We start from the raw sequence: 20,290 nt of genomic DNA on the forward strand, positions 1-20,290 counted from the left end.
GCTGTGACATACCTCGTACTCCTCTGTCCCATCACACGGCACAAGTGTTGCCGACCCTTACAGCCTAACACCGCGACTCAAGTCAATCTCAGACAGCAGTACCGCTGCTGCTGGGCATGGCAGCAGCTCAAAGCAACACCCATGGGAAGCGTTAAAAACTCTGCCAGTAGATTGAGAGATATTTGGGGGTGGGAGCAGGACGTGGGGATCAAACTCTTCCTCAGGACTCGATCAGCCTTAGGGGTCCCAGCATTATGCTATCCCAAAAATGACCCCACAGCAAGCATTCTGTTTTCCTGTGGGGTCCTTATATTCTTTGATGAGTTGAGCAAAGCCTAGTGCAAGAAAATCCCTTAAGCTTCAAAAGAGCGTTTCTCATACATGGAACTGCTATTGGGAGCCTTGGAGCCACCTCCCATTTCTGGAAAGGTGGTGAATCGGATTAAGCGCAGGGTCTTGCAGCATTTACAGTGCTACTTTCATCATCAGAGGAGTAGAGAAATCTTTTGATGGACATTAGTATAAGCCAGCAGCCAAGACATTAAGAGTAGGGGAGTTTTTCATCAACCCTATTCAGCAGGAAAGTTAGGAAATGGTAAGGGCACTCTTAAAATCAGTCACGTAAAAGGCAAGACATCCCCCCATATAACTACTTTCTTGCTAAAACTATTAATAAACATTGCACATTGCGTCAATCTCTGAAGGTCAAAGCAATCTTTTTCCCTAGTGGAAGCTCTTACAGAGATTTTTGAGCTGCATTTTATGCCTAAATATGCTCTTTAATGAGTGCAATTTTACATCTGCTCAGGTAAAACACGCTCTTGTGCATTTGCTTTCTTCCGTGGTTTTATTATACCTGTTTGGCTGATGATGCCCAGCCAAAAGAAATGAAAGAAGCTGGGAAATAAAAATGGAGCTCCTGCAAGCATTTGTCTTCATAATAAGAAAAAACCCAAATCAGGCATATGAAGCAGCATGCTTCAGTACCTGTTTACCGAGATTTCACTGTACACCTTTTCCTAATATAAAAAAGCACTTAGCTAACATAAAAAAAGACCTTAATTCTTCTGCTAGACAAGCCATTTGCTTCCAGCTATAACATGCAAAGGAAAAACAAGATGGCTGTGAACTGCCCAAAGGGACACAAAGGCTGCCTGACACAGACACCCTGCTGCAGAGCCACTTAATGAAAGTGTCCCACAGCTGGGGCTCGGAGCAGGGAGTCAAGAATATTAAATACAGCCCAGGCCTGCAAGCAGGAGCCGCTAGTGGAAACCTCTCTAAAAAACTCCAGTACACAGTAAATTAAATCATACAAAGTGGCTCTTATCTCTGCTGGCAATAAGAGGGCAGCGGAGAGAGCGATAGATGAGAAAAATTCAAATGAGTTTGCCCGTGAAAATAATGGTAATTATGAAATATTATTGCTGCTAAGCACCAAGAGAGGGCCAACAAGAGCTGGGCCACCACACTGGGGCCTGCGCAGCACTTGAGGGGCAGCCTCCCCTGCCTGAGCCCAAAAATGTCCATTATTATTATCAGGATCATGATAAAGGCTCCAGGGGAGATCAAGGGACCAGCCCAGAGGGCCAGTGGGGCGAGCCGACTGACCAGGCCCCACACAGAACTAGGCCAGGCCTCGCCCCAGCACCCACCGCCATTTCGCCTCCACAGCACCGCCGCCATTTCCCCCACGCCCCTAGCAACCGCCCCCTTAGCAACGCCGAGCCACGCCCCCTCCCCTCAGCCACGCCCTTCTCGGTCTAACCACGCCCTCTCAATCCCGCCCCCTCCGTCTGTCGACGCCGCGCTCCCGCCGCGGGGCGGCCGCCGTCACGTGATCGCGTTGCCTAGCAGCGCCGTAGCCATGGCAGCGCCCGTACACAGGCGGCGGGAGCAGGCCGCGGCGGGTCGCTCAGGCGGGAAGGGGGACGGGTAAGAGCGGCTGTTGGGGACGGTGGGGGGGACCGGAGACCCCCAGCCGGCCTCGGGGGACCGGCCGGCGGGACAGAGGCCACGGTGAAGGGCGCAGAGACCCCCCAGCCCAGCGCGCTGCCGTCCCCGAAGGCCCCGAGGCCTCCTTGCACTGCCCTGAAGTTCACGGGGGGGAGCGGGGAGAGGAGAGGAGGGAAAACCCTGACAGAAAATAACCCCTCTGCGGCTGGGAGCAGCCCGGGCCTCGCTCCTCGAGCGCTGTGGCGGGCCGGTCAGGCAGGTGCTAATGCTGTTACCGTGTCTAGACCTCAAAGGAAACCCCAAATCTGTGTGTGGGGAAGGCAGGGCGTGGGGAGCCACAGTAGGCCGTGCCGTGCTGGCTGACAGGGTTCTCAGAGAGGCCCTGGGGTGGGAAGGTGTGGTGTGGAGGGGTGTTGCACGGAGCTGCCATGCCATGGTCTGGGTACACTGCTAATGGGGTGACAGGTCCTGTCCCCAAAAAGGAGCTTCCTTTTTGTCTCTTTTTACATAAATGTATTGTCTGCATAATGGTGGGCAAGAGCCTCTGCAGTTATACAGAGTTTTAGCCCAATGCTGGCAGCAGGGAGATGTCCCTGCAATGCCTTTTCCCAGGACACTGAACTGTGGGATACCAGGATTTAAAAGGTGATTTCCCAACAATTTTGAACCAGGCTGTGTTCCTCGATCTGTGGTTTCTCCCAGGGCCTCCGGGGGGGGTGGGGGGGTGGGGGGGAAATAATTTAAGAAAATATACTTAAGGCCTATTTCTTCAGTGTCCATTGGAAATTGGACTCAGGGTGTTTGAACCCAAATGTCTGCTCTTGAGGTTGTTCTCAGGCAGAGTTAGCACTGTCTGAGTCAACAGACTGGCCTGTGAGGTTGCCTGTGGCTAGCTCCAGCAATGTGTTAGTTACAGCGGTTTTCTAGAGAGCTTTGCTGGGGTTTCGGGGTTGGGGTTTTTTTGAGTCTTATCATGTTTTATTTAGGAGACATACTTCGTATAAAAGATTCTTGAGATAGAAAGGGCTCTTTGCTGTCAAGAGCAACATCACAAAAATTGGATATCTGCAGCTCTCTTCTCATACCCTATTCCCTTTGTATTATTGGTAATTACGTCATGTTAAAAGAACCTTAAGCAGAAGATGTAGGAAGACACAATCTCTGCTCCCAAAACCTACTGTTCCAAGTTACAGAAACAACAGAGTGAGTGACAGGTGGCAAATGACATGCTGGAGAGAAGGCTAAAAGAGACCGCTAATTCTATCAGTTTAATGAGTTCTTTCCTTATCAGCTTCAGCCCTTGTCCAGATCTGCTAAGTAGCTTTTCTTAGAGATCGAATGACTATGAATTAGCATGTGGCAGCTCCTTTTGTTACACAACTGACCAGATTTTCTACAGTTCAATCTCTAAAGATCTGAGCTGTTTTCAAAGCCTGGCCGCTAAAGCAAGCTTGCAGATGGCAGCTGAGCTCTTCTGAAAATCAAGCCTCATGCAGGGCCAGATTGTGAGGCTATGGGGCCACCACCACCCAGGCAATACCCAGGGCCTCACAGAGTCCGTCTGAGAAGTTTTCACCTTGAGACTTCCCTGGGGTGGAAAGCCAGCTTGGGGAGTCAAGACAGCCACGATGCTCACAATGGGAGCCTGTGTTCAGATCGAACTTGCGTGGCTGCATCCACACCGAAGCAGCAGCAATCCAGACTGTCTTAGGAGGTATTTTACACTAGCCTAGGAAAAGTGTTTTCAGGGAAATCAGTCTTCCCTTCATTTGCAAAAGCGTTTTCTGTCTGGGAGTGCAGTGCACTGCAGCAATCCTTGCTCTCCACTCTTCTACCCAGGGAATGGATCTAGCTCAGGAAAGGCATCTGTGAGGATAACCTTAGCCCCAGGTTTTCCTGCTCCAGGGCTCTTTGGTAACTTTTAGAGTAGTGTTGTAGAACAAGGACCTCACTTGTCTCATTTCTACCATCATGAAAACCAATCTTGTTTTACCTTGGACCACACAAATACCAGAGGCTGACCTCTTGAGAAACTGGATAAGCGCTAAACCTCAATGTGCAACCATTTGTAGAGCTTTAACCCACACGAAGGCCACTTCCATCAGCAAAGAGAAACCTTGAAACTAAAAAGCCAAACTGCAGGTGGACCTTGTTTATTAGGCAAGGGTACTTTTTTTTTTTCCAGCAGATTTGAAATTGAGTTGTTTTATAAATTGCAAATGTAAAACGTGACTATTTTTATTCCCATTTGTCCATAATATTTTCATACTGATGCAAAAGCTTTTCCCCTCAAAGTTCTTAAGATGTTTTTTGCTTCACTACAGAAGTCAGGACATGAAGCCACATTTTGCATGGAAGACAAAGGCACTCGGCATATTTCATGTGCACAAGGACAGGTAGGGCAGGTGCTGCTGAAGCAAGGGACCTTTTGAGCCACACATCTGAGCAGGGTTTTTGCCTCTCTGAGACTCATCCCTCTGATGCTTAGGTGACACTTAGCAGGAAAATAAATTTCCGTTTTGTAGCAGGAGTTGACAAAATTGATACATTACTGCGTTTGGAGATTTAAGACACATGAACAGGCAGCTAGATCTGCACTGGCTCTGATTAAGTACTGTGGAGTCAGTCTCCTGAATTTCTGTTCATGAGTGACAAACAGCATGGAAGTGAAAGCCTGCATTTTGTTATAGGCTCACCAATATAATGTTTTAATGAACCATTTATGAGCAAGCCTTATGAATAACTATTTTACTCTGAGTTTAGATTTATTTAAGGGCTAAGGGCATTGATAGAAATTTAAGATTTTTCAGCTTCATATGGCTACTGACCTGAACTTAACTGCTTAAAAGCTATATAGATTAGCAGAAAATAATCAGAGCAACATTTCCTACACAGTAAAAGAAGCATGGACATAGACTTCATGCAGAAATACACAGGCACCTTCACTGAAAGTGTGCCAAATATATATATAGATATACATATACACATATACACAAATATGTACACAAATTCTGTAGGTGCAGCCCTATGCATTATTTGTGTGCACAGTTATTTTTAAGTGTATTCAAAACTGTAGCAAATGACTAGCTAGAACTGAAACTGTTTTCATTTGCAGTTACAGTAGATGCACACGCTATCACAGCAATCACACAAGGCTGTGCACATGCAGCCTTCTTAGAAACCGCCTCATGCAGCTTCTGTTGAGGCAAAGAGGTATTGTGCTGGTGCCTTTGAACCTGTACACCACATCAAGAGTGAAAGGAAAATAACATGCCAAGGACCTCAGTAAACATGGATTATCTTGTTTACTGTAACCACTTAAAAATGGCAAAGGCAGCCTTGTGTTCTGCAGAAGTCAAGTACTTTGCCCTATTTATATAATAAGGCCTTCTCATGCATTGCCTGCTCCCCACATGAAGTGTCGTGAGTCAAACAGGACTCTGAGTAGGTGGGGCCTTCACCAGACAGCTCGCTAAGACTTCAAAAGTTTCAGTTCCTGAACAGGTTTTGTAACAACACCCTGAAGCAAGAGATTACGAGACAGTTTAGCTGTGTTGAGTCATGACCCACAGAGGCTTCAAATAGAGCTCCCCGAGTTGTTCAATGTAGTGTGCGCTGCTCCTCTGGCAGCAGAGGCAGAGAAAGCAGAAGCAGTTCATGGTATAATAAACTGGTAGAAAGACATACGCTTAGGTATGTCTGGCATCCCACTTGCAGAGTCCAATGTCATCCTTAAAACCACTTCCTTCTTCTCATCAGCAGCATCCTGTGTGATTTCCTGCGTTGTTTTGTAAGAGCAGTACAAATGAAAGGATTCCTCATTTATAGAAAGTCATTTTCTCTCTTCAGCGGCTTTTCTTTTAAATCTACTTACAGAACTCCTCTTTAAAGCATTTTTCTAACAGGTTTTCTTTTTTCTTTTTTTTTTCCCTTTGTTTTTTTTTTTTTTCCCCCTGGAATTCAGAGTATTTCTCTCTACAGTCAAAGTCCTTTTCCTGGCTTTTTCTTAGTTTGTTTTGTGCTTTATTTTTTTTAAAAATATAGTCATTGTTCACATAGAAACCCCCAAATTCACTACTTCTTTTACAAAGTATATTTTCTGAGATACAGCACAGCAAAGTTTTTACTGCATGCACAAGAGCTAATTTTTCACTTAAATCACTTACTGATCTTAATGACTACCAACATTTTGGGCTTTATTTCAAAAAGAAATTAATTTCCTTTCCATCTTCATCCAAAATCCACTGTGAAGAGCAAATGTATTCAGAGTAATTTGCATGCACCATGCACCATTCCTACTATTGTTAGGATATCACTCCCTCCCACAGGCACGTAAAGCTGCTTGCTCAATGCTTAAGGCCAAACTCTAATGCTACTTTGATGGATCTTAAACTGAGGTAAGTTGGCATCTTCTGGCAGCTCCTGAAACTGAGCTTTGGCAGAAATTTAACCTCCTTTACACTCAATTAAGATTCTTTTAGTCTCACTTAAGCTGCCACCCACCTTCCATTGTGTGTTATAAACCCTCCAAACACCCTAAACTTTCTTCTTCTGTGTTAATATGTAAATTAAATCAATTTACCTTCCTGCTACTCATGTTCATCAGGGTACAAATCAATCTAAGGAGAACCCAGCTGAGGCAAAGGCAGACTGCTTATATGCCACCATATCCCTCTGCTCTGAACATGTTCTCTGTGTCTTGTTGGCTTGTCTGCTTAGAGTCAAACTAATTTACTCGATCTCCTTTGTTATTAAGAACATTGTCAATGAAATAAACCTGAGGATCTGTGTAGCATAGACAAAGTCGAAGGCTTGTTAGCGCTGTGGGGACCAAACGCATTTGTTGCTCCTGACCAACAGCATTTCCTGTGATAAGAATAGTTTCTGGTTACCACAGGCTGTCACATATTTATGCACAAATTCCAGTTTCTGAGAACTAAACGAGTATGTCTCGGGCTGCCCTTCGTGTGAAACTTGACAGGTTTGGTTCACACGGCCTGGTGAAAAACAATCTTGGCTCCCATAGTTTGTCCATGGGTTTGTACTCATTTTCCCCGGGTCTTTCAGCTCTGGCAGGCACCTCGCCACACTTCAGCCATAATACTGTGTTTAATCCACCTTTACTATATTTTTTACCTGCAGTCATTGGCCACCTTGTGCTAATCTGCAGTCAGCTATGTTTTACACTGAGGGTTGAAACCAGGAGCTAGACTTCAGGTTTTATTCTAGAATACTGGTATGACTGCAAGGAACCTGTTTTGGTAGCAACAAGCTAAATTCAACAGTAGTTTCTATTTTATACTGACTGTTTTCAGAAGTTGTTGACCTAAACCTGCCAGTCTGGGCTTCTCTGTCGTGATGGCATCCTAAATGTGAGATCCCTGTGTTTGTGTGGCAGTCCTTTATTCAAGACCTGTGGTTTCTCAACGTTGGGATTCTGGCCAGTGCTCCCCAGCTGCAGTGTGTGCTGCAGGGACATAGCAGCAGCAGCAGCAAGTGATGAGCATAAGACCTCTCCGAGTCCCAATTGGAATATGGGTGCTGATGTTTGCAATCTTTAGTCAGCTAATTACCCTTTGTGGTGTCAGTAAAATGAGGATGGTGCTACTTGGGATCTTCCCAGGCCTCTTAAAAGGATCAGTTGTTTAATGTATGTGGAAGGTGAGAATATATATGATGCTTTCTGAACAACAGATGTATTGAGACTTCTTGATCACTTGGGTATTTGATGTCCAGTGCCTTGTACCTTCTTCATTGCTCTCAGCCAGAAGTAATCAGCACAGGCAAGGCAGTACCTAGCATCTTTGCACTTTTTATACTTGGCAAGGTCGTCACAGCCTTTTGTGGCTTTGACTCATGCCGTCAGCTCATGCTGCAGCTGGGATGGCCACTGGTAACCTCGGCATTTGGACTGAGATTGAACCACAGTTCCAGGAACGCTGCCTGGCCTGGCTTCCCTCCTGATGTGAACTGTGGAGCTGCACTGACTTACTCTGGCCAGTGCCTGGCCGCCTAGTTTCTTCCTTAGATTTCGGTTTGTTTTAGGTCACAGACTGCCTTGGAATTGAGGAAGGCCATGAATCTCTCAAGATACACTTAACAAGCTGACATGGTCTGAGCTACTAAAACAAAACACAAGCCATAGAAGACTTTTTGTGTGATCCCTGAACATTTATAGTCTTCCTGTTTTACTGTGCAGGTGAAATTATTCCCTGTTAAATTGTGTTTCTGCTGCAGGTATTCTGTTTCCATCCTGAGACAGCTTTTCTCAGAACTTGAAAACATAATTCTTTAATCAACTGAATTGGACTTTGAAACTCATGAAGTGGCAGAGACTAAGTACACTGTGTCTATAATGGCCCATCTGTCTTCTGTGAAGCTGTACAGAGCACAGCCAGAGGACCTTTGGGCTCAACTAAAAACGTTACACTGGAATGAAACCTGAACTAAAAATAGTAATTACTGGAAAACAAAGGGGACAACCTGACCCCACAGTTGGCAGTCTTAGTACAACAGCAGTGATATGTAATTGTCTGCATATTTCTAAACTACACTTGGGAACAGCTTCCAGGAGCTTCCAAGTAGAGATGCGCGCACAGGTCTGGCAGATGGTTTCTCCTTGTAGGAGAGAGGGGTCCTTGGACTAGCCAGGCCTCATCCCAAATACGGACTAGGCTCTTTGGCATATTGCAGCTCAACTACCTGCAAAAGTTGTCAGGACCGGACCTGACTCTTTTTCCCTGACAGCAGAGGATTTGAACAAAACAGTGAAGCTCTAAATAACCCTGATCAAATAAGACTGGGTCATTGTAAGAGTGATGCCCTGTGTGGTGGTAGAAATCCCAGTGTAGGTCAGGGTCCAGTATTATTAGGCAGTGAACAGATGTGCTGCAATCAAGGTGGAGAAAACAGGCATAGTATGAGAAATGACAAAGATTTGAGTTTGCTAGGGTTAAAGGACAGGTCAGCATCAAAGCCACAAGCAAGTTGCGTATCTTCTGAGCCTGAAAGCAATACTTTTATTCACTGGCCATACTAAAGAAACTATTGGAACTGTAAATGAGTACTAATGTTAGTGAGATCTCTTCTAGCCACTCCCTTGGCCAGATGGCCTTTATATTTTTTCATGTAAAGTATACCAGGTAACTCACAAAACCTCTGTCCTCATACACAAATATAATTCTCCTGTCATCATCTTCTTTTTTTCCCCTTTAGGTTGCTTTGCAGTTCACAGCTGAAATAAAGATGGCTTTGCAGTTCACAGCTGAAATAAAGATGACTTCAAAACAGCAATACTCACACACACAGAGGACTATTCCCAAACCAAAAGCATCTCTCCATTTAACACAGCCCAAGAGAGGGCAAGGTATCTGGTTTTCACTAAATCCACTGCTGAGAAAATGAAAACTGTGCTGGCCTCCCACATCTTCATGATGGATAGCAGTTACTTCAAAGAAGCCAAGCCTAGCATAGACAAAGAGCAAAAGAAAAAGGCCAGGGTCTTCAGGCTGCTCAGAGCTGCAGAAGCCCACACTCACCTCGAAACCTGAGATTCTGCTACCAGGAGCTGGGGTAAGTTAACCACCAGAGGATCGCCCAGCAGGGATCAGGCTGTAGCAGTGAGAGGCAGGGCTAATGAATGCAGTGTATCAATCAGACTTGTTCAGCCTATCCTGAAATGTCACTTTTCAGATGTTCTCTGTACGATTAGAACCAGGAAGAGCAGAAGTAAAAAGTACATTTATTTTTTCTCCATGTGTTCAAGTTTCTCCACTGCTTTTCATGGGGGGCACCCTCTAATCTGTGCTGTGAAATGGCATTAAACTGAGGGAAAACATTTCAACAATTATCATAGACATTTGCATGTGGCAAAATTGTCTTGCCTTACATTAGAGAAGACATGAAATTTGAAATGGAAGTTTGTACCAAATTCTATGGTCCTTTATACCAGGTTTGAGCACTACTGAATCATTTAGCAGAACAAATTCAATCCAGATCATGCCTGGGCACACAATTACGTTTCTGTTGAATTAGCCAGAGTACATAATACGGCATTTATGCTGGCTTTATGCCGGCAGCAGGAAGAAAGACAATATCTAATCTGGCATAAAGCCTACCAATACAGACTTAATGTCATAACTTTTTGAACAATTTTGAATGGGATCAGTGCTTTGGGTTGTGTGGTCTAGCATTTTGTATCCAGGAGCCCTAGAGCCAGATTTCCAGTATCATCAACTTACGACCATTTTTGCAGCATTTAAAGTGTCTGTTTCTCCATAAAATTTTCTCTTGTTATGCCTCCTCACGTGAGCCCCTTGTCCCACTTAAAGTTCTTGTGTAATCCATTATAGTGCTGTACTGTATGTAACACGTAGTCAGGATCTCTCTCACAACAGCCTTTCACTGTAGCTCCTAAGGTCCTGCAGAATTGTACATGCATGTAATTGTGTGTAAATTTTGTAATACAAATATCACAGTTGTTTGTTCGACTGGACCAATGGATGCACGCTAGCTGTCGTTTGCTTGCGCAGTTACTATAATGTTGCCCATGCAGCCATGGGAACTGTCAGCACCAATCTCTCAATCCATCTTTCTAATGGTCATTAGTGGCATCTGATTTCTGAAGGGACCTATGCTTCTGCATGTCTCCGTAATACAGAACTTGGGTTGGAAAAGTCTATGCTTGCTGTCATTCACGGAAGGTACTGTTTTCTAAGAAAACTGACAGAGTGCCAGGCTGTCATTCACTGAGGAACTTAGAAGAATCTACCCTCTGAGCTGTTTTACCTGCTGACACTTCTCATCCAGTCAGTTTTACTAAAGTAATCCTTCTAATTTACAGCTACAGACTGGAGTTTCTCTGTGTAGTCTTTGGGAGAAAACCCATTCTGGAAAAGTTGCTTATTTTAGAACCCACAGCTTCAAGGAAGATATTTTTCCCTAATCCTAAACTAAATGATATCATACTTGGCTAGTGCTGTAACCATGGTACTGAAGTTATTTATGACTCTGAAATTAATGCTATAGTTAGCAACACTGGAACAGGGTTTCTTCTATGCTACTGTCCAACTGCCTCAGTCTCCCAGCCCAAGGCTACACTGGAAAGCAAGACAGAGTGTCTCCAGAGGGTCTTTAATTTGCAGTAAACAATGTCAGCCTTTGCTGATTTCAAAAACTTGGCAACACACAAGTGGTTATGCACAAAGATGCATCTTCTAAGGAAAACAAAGCACTTGGCTATGTTTTTATTGATCTTATTTTGTTAGGAGATTTATTTGTTTTTGTTTATTTTAGTTCTTAAAGTAAATGCTAATTTCCGTGAAAGGACCTGGAACTGCAGTGTGCAGAGCCAGGACTGGCAGGAGGAGGGAGAGCTCAGTTGTACGCTACTCATCAGCTCTAACATCAGGGAATCACTGCGAGGGCAAAGAGGAGAGGTCAGCTTTTACGCCTGGGACACTCTGCGAAAGTCGCCTCATAGAAATGGATAGCCTGTGTATACAAGATATCTGGGGACCAAACCCAGTCTGATCCCTCTGCAAAGATGCCAGAGAAGGTTAGGAAGAATCCAGCAAAGTAGAGAACAGAAGAAACACAGAAAACCACACAATGCTGAATCCCTCCTGGTCAAAGATCAGGCGGCTCCCTGCTTCCACGGGGCAGACCGCTGAGAGAAAAGCTCACGGCCACATCCTGAGGCTCAGACGGCAGCCTAGTGACCCAGGCACCTCTCTGCTCTTCCAGGAGACTCGCACCAGCAGCAGGAGCTTCTGCATGCCTTACACAGCAGATCACCTCTCAAGTCAGGGAATGAAGAGAATCGTAAAACAACACTGCAATAAAAGCTTTGCAAATAGAAAAATAAAGGGCAAAACACAAAAAGAAGAAAGTGGAGGAGGAGAAAGGAGAGACCAGACAGCGCCAAGAAGTGTGAGAGTCGATCTGATACTGCACTGGGATGCAAGGGTACAAGGGCAGCCCATCCGCTGATCCACGACAAAGGGCAGTTTGTGTGAATTTAGACAGCTCATGTCACAAAGTAGGCAAGCCTACCTCCATCCTCAGTGCCTGCTTTCAGATAGCAGACTGGCAGCATAGCATTTTTGGTGGCTCATGCCACTACCATGCTTCCATTTGATATGTCTGTCTTCGTGTCAGTTCTGCTACTTGAATTAACCTTTTTATGCTGCCTTTGAACACCAGTTGACACAGCAGTCTAATTCTGGTCACCCCAAGAATGATGAGAAGCCAAATCGTTACCCCCTGCTTTAGGACTTTTCAGATACTCTGGGCTTGGGCCCAATCTGATTTACAACTCAGGCTGATGGAAGAAAGTCTCAAGGCCTTCACTGAGAGGTAGATAAGGCATTCTGGGAAAATATACTGGGGGAGAATGCAGCATTTATTTGGGGTTTCAGTTTTATTTTGGTTTACAGTCTAAACTTCTAATTCCCAGAGCCACGATTCTCCCATTGCCTTCATGGGATTTATATTGGAGTCACTTGACCGGGTTTTGCTCTGTCTAACATAATTGCCTTCTTTATTTTTTGCTTTTTTTTATTTTTTCTCCTTTTGACCACAGGCGAAGGAAATAAATCATCCAATAGCCTGCCAGCAAACTGCCATAGGCGCTTTGAGACGGGAGGCGTTTCTCCGGCCCTGAAAGAGCATTAAAAAAGAACTGGCTGATAACTTGGACAGGGTTCAGGTATGTTTGTGCACATACCAGCAGTTAAACTGATTTCTTCTACTATCTTATCTGTCCATTTCTGGTTTTAAAGAGGAGGAAGTTTGGCAGGCAAGTTACTCTTGGAATGCACTCAGTAAACCATGGGCAAGAGAAGTGAAGAGCATAAATAGAAATAACCATAGGTACAGCAGCTGGGAGCCTGACTGCTGGCTTCTATTCCTAGCTTTACCCATGAGTCACTTGGTGACCTTAGAAAGCCACTAAACCTCTCCATGTTCCAGCTTTCTCACAGGCAAAATCACCCATTTCACAGGTTACCCCAGGTAGAGGGACCCTGTCTCTCCCAGCTGGGTGTCTTTGGAGGAAAAGCCTCACCCTTCTCCCTCTGCCAGCCCCGGGCCATTCCACCATGCAGGATCAGGGCATTGCAGACGTGGCGCCTTGCTCCCAGAGGGGAGCTGGCAACTTTAACCGAGTGCATTTTGTGAAGCTTTTTGGGATCCTTCAAGGAAAGGAAAAGCACTATAACAAAATGTTGCTAATTATAGCATGACAGCATACAACCCATTCCTGCTCTGGACAGAACTCTGCTATCAGCCAACTTAATTATACATTACCTTTGCCCAGTTCCCTCCTTATTAACTGTAGCCACAGCACTGAGCAAAGCCAATTTGCTGCTTGCTCTCCATTTCTCCTTACTCAAGACCAATTCCTTGACAGCGACAGCTAGACCGTGAGACTGTTACACTGGGCTGTGTCTGCTCCTCTGCCTGCACTCCCCCCTACTCGCCCTAGCAGCTGTAAACATGTCTCTTGACTTTATTCCTGCCCACCTGGAGCAGATTCCTGGGATGTTAATGGCAGATGCAGCCCTGGCCTTGGACAGGCAGTCCCATAGCTGGAGCAGTTTGGAGCTGCACTACTGCATCAGGAACCTGCAAACACCCTGGAATGGGTCACTGGAAAAGGAGACCCCGTTTTTGCAGGCACAGCTTGTTAGTGGTGCTTGAGAGCCTCCTGCACCAGTCAGAGGGGCGGCACTCCATACATCTCAACCCCGAGGCTCTAGCCATGGTGCAGTGCAGGGAGGGTCAAAGGCTTGGTGCTAGCAGCAAGCAGGAAAGCTGCAGTAAAAGCCACAGAGCTCACATACACTGTTAGCCCCTCTGCGTGCATCAGGACCAGCAGCAACACAAAGGCATCCTGGATCAATCTAATTTCTGTTATAAAAACAGGAAACTGCCCCTCCCTTCGCCAAAACAGAGGAAGAGCTGCATGGCCTATATCTGTGTCACTGAGAAAAGGGGCAGGGGAAAGAGCAAATGGGTCCCTTCATCTTATCCAGGAGCGTGTCAGAAAAAGGATACCTCAGTCAATTTGTTCTAGGGATACTTCTAAGTCTGTCCCCAGCACAGGTCTTGGAAAACAGAAAGTGAGAACATCTCTGCTCCAGCAGGGTTCAGACCAGACAGGCTCAGACCTCTCCTAACACCCATTTCCAGTAGGAGAAGCAGACAGAGGTTTTGCTGCAAGCAGCAGGACAGGGGTGCCTCCCTGAGACACCCTGGGCTGCAGGCATTTCATGTGGCGCCTCTGGTTCAAATTCAGTTTGGGCTCGTGGCAGCTGAACCCTAGTGCTACCTGATGGTTGTTCTGTGAGCCGGAGGAAATGAATCCTCACACACAAGCCCGTCAGCCCTCCCCTCCTCCTCCAGCAGTCACAGCAGGGAAAGCCGAGACTGATTCAAGACTGAGAAAAAATAAACCCCTTCTCTTCAGAAACAGCACCTCCCACAAGGTGATGGACCAAGGATTTTAAGGCGGGGGGAGGTTCTTATTTTTGACACTTCTGTAATGAAAAAACATCTTAAGAGTGCAGGCATGTCAAATAATACCTTCCCTCTGTCCCACATCCATTACAGAAAGAAGAGGGGAAAGTGAGAAAACATCTATATTCCTACTTCTTTTCTTTATTCCCCTGGACTGAGGCGAATCTACCAGCGACAGATACAGCTTGGGAACTAGCATCTGAGCCAACCTTTCCTCAGTCCACAGCAGCCTGCTCTCCTTTACGTCATCATCTCACACCGCTTTTGTATTACAGAGGAGTCACATAAGGCAATACTAGATGATGAAAGAAGTGGAGTATTTATTAGAAGACCCTAAAACTTTGAGGAACTCTTTAGAATAATTCAAGATAGCTGATGAATTGGGATGGGGGACAAGGAATAGCCAGATGTTTCAGCTACCGAGTTAAATAATTGTTTCCTAACCTGTGCAACAGCTTCAGCTACAGTAGATGGGCCTTCAGCGCTTGCAGTGTGGAAGAGATAGAGGAACAGGCAGGTTAGCCACAGAAGTTAGCCCAGGATCTTACTAATGTAAGATGTAAATGTAAATGTAAATCCTGCAGCCTGATTGCATTTGCTCTGGAATTGCATGCGCATAAATCAGGCCATAATCCAAGCTTCAGCCATTTCAGTGTCACCTGATCAATCAGAAATAGGGATTGTATGGTGTTAAACCAAAAACCACATACAAAAAATTGTTCTGCATATAGAAGTTGTTCTCAGCTTAGCACACAAGTGAGAAACCTCAAAGTCATGAGCAGTTTTTCCTGACAGCGAGTCCTGGACCTTGCTGTCTTAAAACTGAAATATCAGAATCGTACTTGTTCACACAGTCATAACCATCATTTTCTTTGTCTGCTGTCTTGTAGCCAGCAGGTCATGTACACTTGTGTTTAGATGTGTCCACAGAGGAATCCAACCTGCAAATAAAGAGCTGCAACAGAAGTTGTGGTTTTGTTATTACTGCTCAAGACTGAGATTGTGTGAGAAAAACACTTTCCAGTTCAGGTGGAGGAAATGGAAAGCACAAAGATTCATTACTTTGCTATTCAACAGAGCAGATTTCTAATGAACTCTCTCTGCCAAACAATTTAGAGCTGAGGAAGTGACAGAGAGATGCTTTTCATACAAGTAGAATAAAAATCAGAGAATATAGTTCTTGGACTAGATTATGCAACCAAGAATATCTTCACCTTCCCCTCCTGTTCAAAGTATTTTCTTTTCATTATAGACATTTGACCTTGACCTCTCAAGCCTTCCCCTCAAACATGGTCTTCCCATCTCTAATCATCTACATCGCCTTCCCCCTGCAGCCAAAGAGCAGAGACTTTCCAATAGTTCTCCAACATACCTGCAGGAGCTCTTCCACCTGCCTGTGGACCTTTGTACAGAGACCAGACCAAACCGTGCTCATTTTTACATGTGGAAGATCTCCAAAGTGTCTTTCAACTCCTACATTTTCAAAAGTCAGAGCTGCTTTTGAACTGTCACAGCAGACATACGTTGGAGCAGACTGGATTTGGTCCAAATTTTTCCACTGTCCATCTTGTGATCAAGGAAGGGGCACAGCTGTCTAGATCTCCTCTGCCTACCTTGATTTCAGCCAAAAGTAACCAGAAGAGTCCAGCCACCTGAGTTTTGTCCTTATTGTCACCACTTCCAACTTTTGTCTGACATACTTCATAACAACTGTTCAGCCATCTCTCGAACAGTGATGAATGAGAGTTTGAGAGAAAGTCTGTAGATCACTGAGAGGCTCAGATGAAAACCGTAGTGGTAATACAGATTAGTGCCCCCAAGGCCTTGCCAGCTTGTACCACCTGGCAGCAGAGCTGATAATTTGCAGCGATTCCCTCAAGAAGGACATCTCTACAATACCAAAGGCAGGCTTTGGGGCTGCAGTGCCTATGCTGCTCTTAGTCCTATCCTCGAAGACCAGCACTAGCCCTTTTGCTAAGACTTCTGCTAAGCTCCTTCTCCCTGCCTGCCCCCTCCCAGCTTGGCACAAAAAAGCAAACAAACAGCTCTGTGAGCTGCAGAATTTGCAGAGTCTGGCTTTCAACAGGCTGGCGTCTCTTGAGGGACTGACCTGGGTGCCTGAGAGGGCACAAACTCTGACTGAAGCTTTTCCCACGGTTCGGGCATCAATCAAATGTCGGAGCTGTGCAGATTCTCTAGTGTCTAATAAGGTCTGACAGCATGTGTTGGTCTTTCTCACAGTTGCAACCCTGGCAGGGTCATTCTTTACCCAGCTGTTTCTAAATGCAGGAACTGAGCTCTATACCTCTGTCAGTTTTGGATAAAACTGGCCAAAGGGTTAAAAAGTTTTTAAAGAATTTGGAAGAATATGAGTGCACTGATATACAATGTGATTGCATAAGCTCTGTTACATTAGGAAATCAAAATAACCGACCCTTTTCCCTCTAAATGTGATAGAATTTATAGTTGTGTTGCTCCTGGTAGTGCAAAATTCCCTTTTAAACTTTACTCTACAACCTGGGGAGGGCCACAGTCCAGAACTTCAAGTTGTTGCTTTATCTTCAAGCTTGAGTACTGGAGAGACAATCTTTACACTTCAGGCTCCTGTGGGAAAAGCCTGACCCCAACCAGAATGACTCTTAAGTCAGCATGTGAGCAGTCTTGGTGAGCCATGGAGATACGTGGGCTTCTAGCACACCTGATAGCTAAGGTAGAGATCAGTACGGGAAATGCGGCTCTGACATTCCTCAGGAAGCTCTGGAGCCTTAAAAGAGCAAAAAAAGCTGTAAAGGGCGTGCAGGTCTTTCTCAAAAGTCAATAATTTAGCTGTGATGGGACTGCAGACCCCAAACCAGGTATTCTTCAGAGACGGCTCTGTGACTGAGACACACAGGGTGGATTTAGGCCCCGGAGCAGGGCTGGTCTCCAGGGCAGCTCTGCCTCCTGCACCCACACGCGCCAGCTCCTTGCACCCACGGCCTGTGAGGTGAGCATCACCTCGCTGCGTCCTCGGGCTGCCCTCGGCAGACAGGAGATGCATATTCAGGGGCAGGGTGAACATGACCTTTACAATCTCAGCCCTGACAAGCGCTTCCTGAGCGGTGACAGCTGAGTTGCTTCTCCTGTAACTCCCACTTGGGCTGTAATAGCTCGAGTACTGTTGTTTCCTCCGAGCTCCAGGCCCAGGTGCATCTTTTCTGGTCACTCCAGTCAAACTACCCTCTGCTGCTTAGAAAGCTTTAAAAGGCCCAGGTAGCTGGTGGGAGAAAGAGGCTTTTCTAAAGCAAAACATCTCAGCAGCCTTCATACATCCTCTTTCATTACCTGCCAGCCTCTCTCGAGGAGCACACAAGCTGGAAACACCCTGGGAGGGATCAGCCCATTCTGCCGCACCAGCGAGGCTGATGCTGCAGAGTGCTTTGGAGATGGGTGTTGAGCAACCGTTGACAGGATTTCTCCATCACATGCTGCTTTGCAGACCCGTTGGGAGTCTTGCTGTATCTCAGTCATGACACAGGCCGACTCCTCTCAGGGACTCAGCAGAAGAGGCTTCCTGGTCCCTAGCATCCCGCCTGGAGTTACCGGACTTCTCCGTGAGGAGGAAAACCAGCTTTGCCGGTGCTTGCGTTGGTCCATACTCTCTGCAGGCAGAGGTCACCTCTGCTCACACAGCACTGTCTTACAGCAACACCATCAGAAAAGTTAGAGAAAACACCCACCCAAGGCCCCGCTCTCTGCTTTCCGGAGCTTTCGGAAATGCCTATCGGGTACCAAAGGGACACGACACCAGCACCCAGCCGGATGCTGCCCCGGCTGCCCAAGTGCATTTGGACTGGAGCTTCTCTGCAAACACTCGGTGCGAGTCTCCGCTCTCTGCCCCGCAGAACGTCTTTCTTCTCCCCACCGGCCGAGTGGCCGGGGGCTGGCGAGGGGGGGGACACCGAACCGGGGCCCCGCCGAGCCGCTGCCGGCGGAGTCGGGCGGCACCTGCGGGCGGGTCCCGCTACTGCAGCGCCGGGAGCCGGGGACGGGGAGAGGGGCTGGAAACCCGCCGGAGAGGGAAAAGGCCGGGAAGGGTTTGGGTGGAAGAGAGAGCCAGGGGATGCGGTAACAGCGTGGGGCGCAGACGGAGAGGTTGGTGCGGGACTCTGCCACCGACTCGTCATCGCTGAGCGCAGAAACGGTTTAAGGGAGGCTGCCGTGTCCCTTCTCGGTACCTCTGAGCGTGGGCAGGATTCTGTCTGTTCTTCCCAGGAGCTCCTGCTCCCATCCCTGCTTCACAGCCCAGGCTGGCACTGGGGGAAAGCAGCTTTCCAAACTCCAGGCCGAATTGGAGTGGCGTCCCCGGTTATTTATCAGAGCGTTTGCGACTGCTAGAAAAGATGCTTTTCCCTCCCCACTGTGTGTGTGTGTATTGAAAGAGGAGGTGGCTAGGCCTGGCTGTGGCACTGTGAGCGCAAACTGCGCTCAGTTTGGCTACTTATTGAACAGCACCACTTTGCAGGTGATTTGGGAGCTCCGAACATTTCCTCCCAATCCACACTTTCTTTTTAACAAGGTGACTTCTTTTAAATCAAACACTCGTGGTCTTTTCACCATCCGAAGGGACAGACTGGCTCGAGAATCACAAGGAATCACAAGCCCGAATGTTGATGGGGATTTCTAAAAATCCCAAACACACACTACAAAGCAGTTCCAGAAGACGTGGGAGCCTTTATGGGCATTTGTGAGCTTCCAGTTAAATGAACCGCTAAAGCAAATTGGGAGGCCTGGCGGCCGGGTCACACGGCAGGAGGGAGCAGCCTGGCAGCCCTGGCTCCGCACTGGAGCTGCTCCGAAGATTTGGAAAAGTTGCAAAGAGAGGAAGGAGCCTGCTTCGTCCGTAGAGGTCCTTGGGCAGATCCTCCGTGGGATCCTCCTCTGTAGCTCCCACTGGTGTGAGCCGGATGGGTAAAAAGAGGAAAATCCAGAGTATTGGATGGAAATGGTGGGAGGTGCAGGGGGTGCCGTGCGATGCCGCCCGGATCAGCTTGGAGATGCTGCTCACATGGGCGGGGGGTCGGGGTTGGTGTTTTCAGCTGAGCTGTCACACGTAGGGGCCTATTTTAAACACGTTCCCCGTGTAGCAGAGTGAACGTCTCGAGGATTGAAATAGACGGTGGTTTGATCATTGTCTCTCCCAGGGAAATGGGTTTTAATGAGGTTTTAAATAATAAAGTGGGATAATTTCCCTGGCTGGCAAGATCATGAAATTTTTATGCCTCCTTTCTCTCCCAAAGTTTTATCACCCTTTATTTTTAGCGATGCATAATGCCCCCTTTTGAAAAAAAAAAAAAAAAAAAAACAAAAGCAGAGAAACCACTGATTTAGGGAAAGCCACTCCTCGGAAGGTACCCTTAGCTGGGAAGCAGTCCCTGGGGCAACTCCACAGGCAGCCTTGCCCCACGCTCCGGGGATGGGCAAGGACCCCACAGGGGCAGAGGGGACCTCCAGTGCTGGTGCAGGGTGCCCGTATTGGGTACTGGGTGCCGGTGCTGGTACTGGATGCCAGTATTGGATAGCTGGTGCCGTGTGCCAATACTGGGTGCATAGTGCTGGTACTGGATGCCAGTATTGGGGGCATGGTGCTGATGCAGGGTGCCAGTACTAGGTGCGTGGTGCTGGTGCAAGGTGCATACAGTAGGTGCTGGTGCTGAGTGCATGGTGCCAGTACTGGCATCCAGTATTGGGTGGCTGGTGCTGGTGCAGGGTGCCAGTACTGGGTGCATGGTTCTCTTACTGGATGCCAGTACTGGGAGCGTGGTGCAAACGCAGG

At 46.9% G+C, this 20,290-nt stretch overlaps 1 long non-coding RNA gene across 1 annotated transcript; it reads left to right on the plus strand.

Annotated features, from left to right (window-relative positions):
* The first annotated feature begins 1,856 nt into the window (after window positions 1-1,856).
* Window positions 1,857-15,435, plus strand: LOC126045727 (uncharacterized). The gene is made up of 4 exons (XR_007508132.1): window positions 1,857-1,935; window positions 9,172-9,528; window positions 12,539-12,664; window positions 14,569-15,435. It is a non-coding gene; the product is annotated as an uncharacterized LOC126045727 (long non-coding RNA).
* Window positions 15,436-20,290: the final 4,855 nt, after the last annotated feature.

This window comes from Accipiter gentilis, chromosome 14 (genome assembly GCF_929443795.1).
Source record: "Accipiter gentilis chromosome 14, bAccGen1.1, whole genome shotgun sequence".
NCBI classification, from domain to species: Eukaryota; Metazoa; Chordata; class Aves; order Accipitriformes; family Accipitridae; genus Astur; species Astur gentilis.